The sequence below is a fragment of the Mesoplodon mirus genome (genome assembly GCF_964341445.2).
Source record: "Mesoplodon mirus genome assembly, chromosome: 6".
In the NCBI taxonomy this organism is placed as follows: Eukaryota; Metazoa; Chordata; class Mammalia; order Artiodactyla; family Ziphiidae; genus Mesoplodon; species Mesoplodon mirus.
The window spans coordinates 76,286,618-76,297,158 of record NC_138982.1 but is presented as its reverse complement, the minus strand read 5'-3'; the positions used below and the strand labels follow the sequence as shown (position 1 = coordinate 76,297,158).

Sequence of the window (10,541 nt, the reverse complement as noted above, 5' to 3'; positions counted from 1 at the left end):
ATCTCGTCACCGTTTTTTGGTGGCAGTTGAGCACAGATCCAATAAGTTTCCTGGAATGTGTGCAAAAAGTAGCATCACTCCCACCCCTTTCCAGATATTCTCGCTTTCCCCTGAAGAGGAGGTCCCCAGGTGACGTATCCCCAGGAGCCCGGGGTGAGCGACCGGGCCGGGCGGGGAGCCTGGGCTGAGGCCGCCGCCCGCGGGACCCCGCATCCGGGACTCACCCCTGTCCAGGACTCCCTCCCGGCGGGGCGGGGCGGCGCGCTCCGCTCCCCGCCGCCTCCTCCACCGGGGCCCCCAGGGGGCGCTCGCGCCCAAGCCTCGGAGCCGGCAGCGCGCGGTCGGCAGGGCGCGCGGGTTTCGTCAGAAGGTGGAGGCTCTCGGCGGAGCCGCGGTCTTCAGCTGCCCGGTCGCGCCCCGTTTCCTCCCTCCCGCTCCGCCCCTCTCTCCGGCGCCCCCACTTCTCTCCCCGAGTGACTGAGGGACGAGCGGCCCCGCCCTCACCATCCGGCATGGAGTCCGGGTCTCCGCGCAGCCCTCACTCCCCGCTCGGCGTCTCTTCCCTCCACGGTCGCTGAGCTGCCCCGGAGCCCGTGCGGAGGTCGGCACGACCCCCTAGGCCGACCGCGGCCCCGCCCACGGCCGCACCGCCGCTGCGCTCTGGTTGGACCCCGACGGCCGAAGCCCAGTCCGCCCTCAGGTCCCCGCGCCAGGTAAGTTGGTCCAGACCCTGCTCCGCGTTCCCGGGCTGCGGCCGAAGACCAACTTTTGAGGTGCAGGGGCTCGCTCCCACCCGGCGCTGCTGTTTAGGAAGAGCTGCGCGTAGCGTCTTAGTCCAGGGGAACTTTGTTCCCTCCTCTCGCCCCTGCCCTCCGCCCGGCTAGCTCGGGCTGGCGGGGGTGGAGAGGGGGCCGACCTGCCAGTCCTGAGCTGAATGGGGAGGGGAGGCGCAGAGTCCCGGCTGGGGTCGCAGCATCCCTCCTCCTGACGGCGGGGAAGCGAGGAGGGAGCGGGAGCTGTGCGGGGTCCCGGGGCTGGACCGCCGCGGTGAGACTCAACCTCTAAGCTTCCTAACCTCCCCTCCCCCCCTCCCCCCCCAATAGGTTCCAATACTATTTAACTGCATCTTGGGCTGTCTAGCTTAAAACTCATCCATAGGCTCGTAGGTTCCTTGATTCAGCCAAGTCCCTCTGCGCTCCTTCCTCTATTAGATAAAGTACCACGGGGAGGGGACGGGGATGGGACTGGAGGGACCCCTGAAGCGCTGGCCACAGCCGACTAAAGTGGTCAGGACCGCGCTATCACAGATGCCCAAGGACCCTTAGGGTGGAATTGAGGGGGACAGTTAGGAGGTGGTCCTTGCGGCGTCTAGTGAGTATTGACCACCGTCGGGTGGGGAGCAAGCTGACCCCTGAGAGGTACTGTTAGGAAGATCCGTTTATCCTTCGCCTTGAAGGACGTGGGTGGGCTTTAAGGCTCCGGTCCCCCCTGCCCTCCCCCCCCCCCCGCAGGTCCCACCGCGCCTCCGGCGGCCTTGCAATCCTGGCTTCCAGTCCCAGAACTTGCCAGGCTCTGGGAAGAATCCTGGCTGCAGAGATGGTCCCTGGGGGCTCGAGCTTAAGACGAGCTGCCCCTGGGGCTCCGGAGGTGGAGAGAGGAAGGGTGAATGGAGTAGTGGGGTGGGGTAGGGAGATTTTGAGTGAGAAACACCCTCCATCCCCACTCCCTGCCCCCTGCAACTGACCCACTGATGCCATAGGATTTCAGTGCCTTTGGGAGGAGCTGCCTCTGCTTCTTTACTCCTGTGTTCAAAACTATGCAAAACCAACTCTTCCTCTGGCTGCTTTGCCAGGATTTTTAAAGCACTACTGTGGTTGTTCTTGGCTCACTTGGTTTTAGGTTCCCTAAACAGCAGTTTTGAGCTGTCCAAGTATTTAAAAGTGCTCTCCTTAAACTGCTACTGAACACTACTCTTTTGGAAAAGCTGCTTTCACTTCAGAGGAGATATTCTCTTCTCCCCATTCCTTCCTTCTACTGCCCTCTTAACAATCCCTGTTCTCAAAGACGTTTGTGTTTTATTTTTTGCTTTATGTCAAAATGCACTCCCCCCCAAAAAAACTTTCCTAGTACACAGGTGTTTCAAATCCATGCCAATGTTTTGTAGTTAGTATACACTGGTTAAGCTGCATAGCAATCCCCCCAAAAGCCAGAGACAAGCAACAACTTCACTTACTTCATTTGATGCCCTTCAAGTTTAGGAAGGTCCCATTTTTATTACCCAGCAGATAAGACAGAGCTCTGGATGGCTGTGGCTGTGATTAGATAACTTCTGATGTTTTCATTTCCCTTACTGAGCTCCTGCTTCTAGGTTAAATTCATTTTATTGCCGGTCCATTTTTAAAGAAAGACTGACAAAGTCACTCTAACAGATCAGGGGTCTGAGCTCAGAGTAGGTCAAAAGTACTCACATGTAGGGAGGTGGATAAAAATAGAAGGAGGGTTGGCGAGTACAGCCAGGACACCTGTGTTAATCCTGTGTACTAATGAAGGCCAGAATCTTCTCATTTATCTCTGGTGGGAAGTTCTGATAGTTTCACAGGATCAAACTCAAACCACATCAAAACTAGGTGATTTCCCCTGAGTGTTACATAAAAGGAAGTATCCCTCCATAGTAGGAGTGGCTGTTGAATCCTGGGCTGTTTTTAATGGTTCAGTGAGAAGAGCTTGCCTATGATAGAACCAAAGGTCTCCTAACATGTTACCGTGTGAAAATGCTCATGGACATCAAACCTATACCATTCCTGTGAGTGCTCATCCCAGCATAATTTATTGGGAGCAGTGACCTTCCCAGCATGAGACAAGCACTTTGCTACAGCTTCTGAATATTTCTTTAAAAATAGCTGCTCTGAGATTTGTGAGTTGTTTTTTTAATTGTACTTAGAAGACTTCTGTTTATCTTCAGGTCTCTGGTAGCAGCATGGCATTTTGCTTGAATCCATGGTTTGTCTTAAGGAGACCCTGCTTGTGGAGGTTTTGATTAAAAAGTGCCTTGTACTACAGGGTTTCTTGATCTGCACGTGGACTTCTGATTTTAAAATACTGCATTTCAGTTAGTAGGAAGCAAAGATGTTATCTGTTTCCAGAGAAGTTTTATGTAGTATTCCAGAAAATAAAGGCTTTGATTCTTCGCTTCATCAGATGATTTGAGTCCACCATCATGACTGAAAACCTTTAGATTATACTAACCAGAAGGAATAATCCCAAAGGGAAAAAATGGGTTAATGGTGGAATCTTTATTCTCATCTGCATTTGAATCTTTTGGAACCCAGCTGAATGTATTTATATGGTTTGTACCATGCATTTATCTGTCTTCTCTTTACAAATTTTCTGAAATATGATAAAGGCCTGGACCTCTATGGCCACCCTTATTCACGTAAAGAAAGGATTTTTCCATGGAGGGTAAACATGTTGGAGGTGAGTAGTTAGTATTGTGTATAATCAACGGCTCCCACTGTCAGAGGGGTCTCAACCCAGAACAAAGAAGGAGAAGAGTACTCTGATGGTACCAGACCCAGTGATTGGGAGAAAGTCTATACCAGTTGGGAAAGTCACTTCATGAATCTTTGTATTTTTTCATCAGAGATGTGACCAGAGAATCTGTATTTCATGCATTTTGAAGGGGCTGAATTTATTCTCTATATTTACTTTTTTTGGTCATGTTAATATTTTAAAAAACAAGCAAACAAAAGCCCCTTTGGATCCCTGCAGTAACTGAAAGTCATATTTCCTTGGCAACAGGAGCTAGTACACTGGAATCACAAAATATCAAGCCAGAAAATTTTAAATGCACTTAAAATAAAATGTCAAATGGTTCAAGACCATCCTATAGTGCATTAGAACTGACCTGCCAGCATATGATAATAAAGTTCCCTTTAACTTTTCCTTTCTCTTGATTGAATGTAGATGGTAAAGGCAGATTACAGAACTTTAGTTTTAGGATGTCCTAAAAATTCTAGAATGGTTTTTCTTTTGAGGGAAGCATGTTATTAAAATCAAGGGTGTTGGAGTGACACATCCTTTCTTTGAGTGAGGTGTTCTTGTGGAGGTTGGCGATAAGTCCAAAATCAAGCTCAATCAATGAGTCAGGCAAGATGTGCTGTCTTTTCTATGCTATTTGAAATGGACAATATAGAGTAGAACCTCAATCGGCATTAAATGCAGCAGCCAGTCTACTAAAACTTGTGACTGCAGTGTAAAAACATAGTAATGCCTACATATACTTTCAGTCTTTTCTGTACTAGAAATCTCATTTATGTGGGAGCTTTCTGTTTAGTCTATGAACTACTAAATAGTCAATATATATGACATATAGTATATGTTTTCCCTAAGTTAGCAAATGCTGGGAAGTCCTTTCTTTGGCTGCTGTATTCTTGGGAAAGCATCTTGAGAACCACTAGCTTTTAACTCAGTAAACATTGAAGGCCTGAAGGCAAGTCTTGGAAAGTGGAAGGCGATAAGGATGACTTATTTGGGAAGGTTTATCCTTGTCCTATGATTTTGGTGCACTCCTAGGTGTGGGGGAACCCATCTAAGCTGGGCTGTGGTGGGCTCATGTCTAAACTGTGAACAACAATTTTATCACTTTGACTCTTAGACGCTCAGAACCACAGCCCTCTTGATTACTCCTCTCACTAAGAAACTCAGGTTCCATGGAGATAATTACTGTGGTGGCACCATGGGCACTGATGATCTTGAGTGAGTTGGGGATGATGGTGAGGAGGGGGGCTCCCACCTTCACTGGGAGGAGCAGGCTTGAGTCTTATTATTTTGCTCTCTCGGAGCCAGTGCAATATTTACCCGATAGATGTGATTAAATTTGTACAAAGTCATTGTCTGCAGCCATCCCTGTTAATGTGCATGTTTTGTGAAGAAGAACTCATGCACAGTCCTAGCTTTCTATTTTAAATGTCACAATTGAGTCAATAAAGTAAACAGATTTTATGTGTATCCAGTTAAGGAATCCACAGGGGAATTCCTTTATTCTGTCTTAAATTAAGGGTCCATTCAAAAAGCACAAACTTTCTAAAATGTTTCTTTTCCATCTCTGGCTCAAAATATCATATTGATAACTTTCTTCTGACTTTGAAAACTAGAACTGCTTCTCCTTGGAAACATCAGGAGAGAAATACAGTATTTCAGGTTAATTCTAGAAGCAGCCTTATCAGGTTTAAGGTGTATTGACTAAAAGACGTTCCTTATGCAGGAGATCCTAAACCTCTGTAGGGCACTTAAAGGAGGAACAAAATCAGGCTGGCGGGTGCCCAAGGCAAGTGCAGCCCCCCGCCCCACCTCCCCGAACTGGGTAGGGAGGCAGGAAGGGCTGAGAGTTGGCGTTAGAGCGGACAGCCGCTAGAGGGCGCCGGAGCACCAGCGGAGTCCTCGTGCAGCTCCCAGGCCAGTCCTCCAGGCTTGGAGCTGGGGTTGGCAGAACCCCAAGGAGGTGCCCAGAGAGGAGGGGCTGGTTACCGAGCGCCTCTGACTCAAACTGCCTTGCTTCAGAGAGGGGACAGAGATCCGCCTTCAGCATCGGATGGGGCACTTCCAACCTTGTCGGGTGGCCCCGTGACTGGACACCTGACATGCTGTCTGCAGTCTCACAGCCCTTTGATTCTCCGGAGGCAGGACTCTGGACCCAGAAATACCTGGCTTGAATCTTGGGCTTGCAGTTTGAAAGGTGCAGGCCTGTGTGAGTGTTGGCCTCTGGAAGACGAGGCTTGAGGTGGTGAATGGGGGGAGTGTAAAAGTGGTATTTTGGTGGGCAGGCTGTGCTTATCCCTGTGCCCCTTCTCTCAAGAGTTCTACCTAAACTTCCTTCTTCCCTTCCCATTTGAGCCTCTTCCTCCTGGCCCCACACCCTTCCCCTCAGCAGAAGGGCCTCACTTATCCATTTGTTGAACAATCACTGATCACAGCCTTTATGCCCAAAGCTGAGTTAGGCACTGGGATCAGTGTGGAGTTCTCATGTTTCAAAGTTGCAGCTTGAGGGGCAGATGGAGAATATGAGAGAGAGATGAACAAACCATGTGGGTTGAGAGATACCGAGATACTGGCTTTGTCTAAGAGACCCTGGGAAATGATCTCTCAAGTTTTTTAGACTCAATTTTTTCATCACCCTGTATTTCAAGGAATCGGGTCTGTGGAGGGAGGAAAAAGGGGAGGGGTCTCACTCAGCATGTACTTTGGCTTATATGTATATTTAACTGTGCTATTGGAGGTTCTGAAGTCCAATCAACTTGTACTACTGCCCTCTGTGTTAATTTCATCAATATCATAAGATAAATGCCTATATAGTTGACTTAATTCCATTTTAACAGGAAAATGATTTTTAAAGGAAATATAATAGAAATATAACAACAAAACCCTTACCTCTAAAGGTTGGGTCTGGAAGAACCTAAGTCAAGAGTCTGTTTTTAAAATATTGAAAGATGTAGTCAATACAAATATCAACAAAAATGAAAAATAATAAGGGCAGCAGAATGGTTAAAAGAAATGCTTTATCTTTATCAATAAAGTGGCAAAAAAGTGCTTAATTTATTTATTTTTATTTATTTTTTTATTAGTTTCTGCTTTATAACAAAGTGAATCAGTCATACATATACATCTGTTCCCACATCCCTCCCCTCTTGCGTCTCCCACCCTCCCTATCCCACCCCTCCAGGCGGTCACAAAGCACTGAGCTGATCTCGCTGTGCTATGCAGCTGCTTCCCACTATCTATCTACCTTACATTTGGTAGTGTATATATGTCCATGCCTCTCTTTCGCTTTGTCACAGCTTACCCTTCCCCCTCCCCATATCCTCAAGTCCATTCTCAAGTAGGTCTGTGTCTTTATTCCCGTTTTACCCCTAGGTTCTTCATGACATTTTTTTTTTAATTCCATATATATGTGTTAGCATACGGTATTTGTCTTTCTCTTTCTGACTTACTTCACTCTGTATGACAGACTCTAGGTCTATCCACCTCATTACAAATAGCTCAGTTTCGTTTCTTTTTATGGCTGAGTAATATTCCATTGTATATATGTGCCACATCTTCTTTATCCATTCATCCGATGATGGGCACTTAGGTTGTTTCCAGCTCCGGGCTATTGTGAATAGAGCTGCAATGAACATTTTGGTACATGTCTCTTTTTGAATTATGGTTTTCTCAGGATATATGCCTAGTAGTGGGATTGCTGGGTCATATGGTAGTTCTATTTGTAGTTTTTTAAGGAACCTCCATACTGTTCTCCATAGTGGCTGTACCAATTCACATTCCCACCAGCAGTGCAAGAGTGTTCCCTTTTCTCCACACCCTCTCCAGCATTTATTGTTTCTAGATTTCTTGATGATGGCCATTCTGACTGGTGTGAGATGATATCTCATTGTAGTTTTGATTTGCATTTCTCTAATGATTAATGATGTTGAGCATTCTTTCATGTGTTTGTTGGCAGTCTGTATATCTTCTTTGGAGAAATGCCTATTTAAGTCTTCTGCCCATTTTTGGATTGGGTTGTTTGTTTTTTTGCTATTGAGCTGCATGAGCTGTTTATAAATTTTGGAGATTAATCCTTTGTCAGTTGCTTCATTGGCAAATATTTTCTCCCATTCTGAGGGTTGTCTTTTGGTCTTGTTTATGGTTTCCTTTGCTGTGCAAAAGCTTTGAAGTTTCATTAGGTCCCATTTGTTTATCTTTGTTTTTCTTTCCATTCCTCTAGGAGGTGGGTCCAAAAGGATCTTGCTGTGGTTTATGTCATAGAGTGTTCTGCCTTTGTTTTCCTCCAAGAGTTTGATAGTTTCTGGCCTTACATTTAGGTCTTTAATCCATTTTGAGCTTATTTTTGTGTATGGTGTTAGGGAATGATCTAATCTCATACTTTTACATGTCCCTGTCCAGTTTTCCCAGCACCACTTATTGAAGAGGCTGTCCTTTCTCCACTGTACATTCCTGCCTCCTTTATCAAAGATAAGTTGGCCATATGTGCGTGGGTTTATCTCTGGGCTTTCTATCCTGTTGCATTGATCTATCTTTCTGTTTTTGTGCCAGTACCACACTGTCTTGATTACTGTAGCTTTGTAGTATAGTCTGAAGTCAGGGAGCCTGTTTCCTACAGCTCCGTTTTTCGTTCTCAAGATTGCTTTGGCTATTCGGGGTCTTCTGTTTTTCCAAACAAATGTTGAAATGTTTTGTTCTAGTTCTGTGAAAAATGCCAGTGGTAGTTTGATAGGGATTGCATTGAATCTGTAGATTGCTTTGGGTAGTAGAGTCATTTTCACAATGTTGATTCTTCCAATCCAAGAACATGGTATATCTCTCCATCTATTTGTATCATCTTTAATTTCTTTCATCAGTGTCTTATAATTTTCTGCATACAGGTCTTTTGTGTCCTTAGGTAGGTTTATTCCTAGATATTTTATTCTTTTTGTTGCAATGGTAAATGGGAGTGTTTTCTTGATTTCACTTTCAGATTTTTCATCATTAGTGTAGAGGAATGCCAGAGATTTCTGTGCATTAATTTTGTATCCTGCTACTTTACCAAATTCATTGATTAGCTCTAGTAGTTTTCTGGTAGCATCTTTAGGATTCTCTATGTATAGTATTATGTCATCTGCAAACAGTGACAGCTTTACTTCTTCTTTTCCAATTTGGATTCCTTTTATTTCCTTTTCTTCTCTGATTGCTGTGGCTAAAACTTCCAAAACTAAGTTGAATAAGAGTGGTGAGAGTGGGCAGCCTTGTCTTGTTCCTGATCTTAGTGGAAATGGTTTCAGTTTTTCACCATTGAGGACGATGTTGGCTGTGGGTTTGTCATATATGGCCTTTATTATGTTGAGGAAAGTTCCCTCTATGCCTACTTTCTGCAGGGTTTTTATCATAAATGGGTGTTGAATTTTGTCGAAAGCTTTCTCTGCATCTATTGAGATGATCATATGGTTTTTCTCCTTCAATTTGTTAATATGGTGTATCACATTGATTGATTTGCATATATTGAAGAATGCTTGCATTCCTGGCATAAACCCCACTTGATCATGGTGCATGATCCTTTTAATGTGCTGTTGGATTCTGTTTGCTAGTTTTTTGTTGAGGATTTTTGCATCTATGTTCATCAGTGATATTGGCCTGTAGTTTTCTTTCTTTGTGACATCCTTGCCTGGTTTTGGTATCAAGGTGATGGTGGCCTCGTAGAATGAGTTTGGGAGTGCTCCTCTCTCTGCTATATTTTGGCAGAGTTTGAGAAGGATTGGTGTTAGCTCTTCTCTAAATGTTTGATAGAATTCGCCTGTGAAGCCATCTGGTCCTGGGCTTTTGTTTGTTGGAAGATTTTTAATCACAGTTTCCATTTCAGTGCTTGTGATTGGTCTATTCATATTTTCTATTTCTTCCTGATTCAGTCTTGGCAGGTTGTGCATTTCTAAGAATTTGTCCATTTCTTCCAGGTTGTCCATTTTATTGGCATAGAGTTGCTTGTAGTAATCTCTCATGATCTTTTGTATTTCTGCAGTGTCAGTTGTTACTTCTCCTTTTTCATCTCTAATTCTATTGATTTGAGTCTTCTCCCTTTTTTTCTTGATGAGTCTGGCTAATGGTTTATCAATTTTGTTTATCTTCTCAAAGAACCAGCTTTTAGTTTCGTTGATCTTTGCTATCGTTTCCTTCATTTCTTTTTCATTTATTTCTGATCTGATCTTTATGATTTCTTTCCTTCTGCTAACTTTGGGGGTTTTTTGTTCTTCTTTCTCTAATTGCTTTAGGTGCAGGGTCAAGTTGTTTACTCGAGATGTTTCCTGTTTCCTAAGGTGGGATTGTATTGCTATAAACCTCCCCCTTAGAACTGCTTTTGCTGCATCCCATAGGTTGTGGGTCGTCGTGTCTCCATTGTCATTTGTTTCTAGGTAAGTTTTTATTTCCTCTTTGATTTCTTCAGTGATCACTTCGTTATTGAGTAGTGTATTATTTAGCCTCCATGTGTTTGTATTTTTTACAGATCTTTTCCTGTAATTGATATCTAGTCTCATAGCATTGTGGTCGGAAAAGATACTTGTTACAATTTCAATTTTCTTAAATTTACCAAGGCTTGATTTGTGACCCAAGATATGATCTATCCTGGAGAATGTTCCATGAGCACTTGAGAAAAATGTGTATTCTGTTGTTTTTGGATGGAATGTCCTATAAATATCAATTAAGTCCATCTTGTTTAATGTATCATTTAAAGCTTGTGTTTCCTTATTTATTTTCATTTTGGATGATCTGTCCATTGGTGAAAGTGGGGTGTTAAAGTCTCCTACTATGAGTGTGTTACTGTCAATTTCCCCTTTTATGGCTGTTAGTATTTGCCTTATGTATTGAGGTGCACCTATGTTGGGTGCATAAATATTTACAATTGTTATATCTTCTTCTTGGATCGATCCCTTTATCATTATGTAGTGTCCTTCTTTGTCTCTTCTACTAGTCTTTTTTTTAAAGTCTATTTTGTCTGATATGAGAATTGCTACTCCAGCATT

General features: G+C 44.2%; 1 protein-coding gene across 1 annotated transcript in view; it reads left to right on the top strand.

Moving 5' to 3' along the window:
* Window positions 1-375: 375 nt before the first annotated feature.
* The window catches only part of CPNE4 (copine 4), a gene marked incomplete at its 3' end in the record, with an annotated part of 595,946 nt that continues 585,780 nt past the window's right edge, over window positions 376-10,541 (top strand). Inside the window, exon 1 of the mRNA XM_082625196.1 lies at window positions 376-713. The remainder of the gene's footprint in view (window positions 714-10,541) is intronic.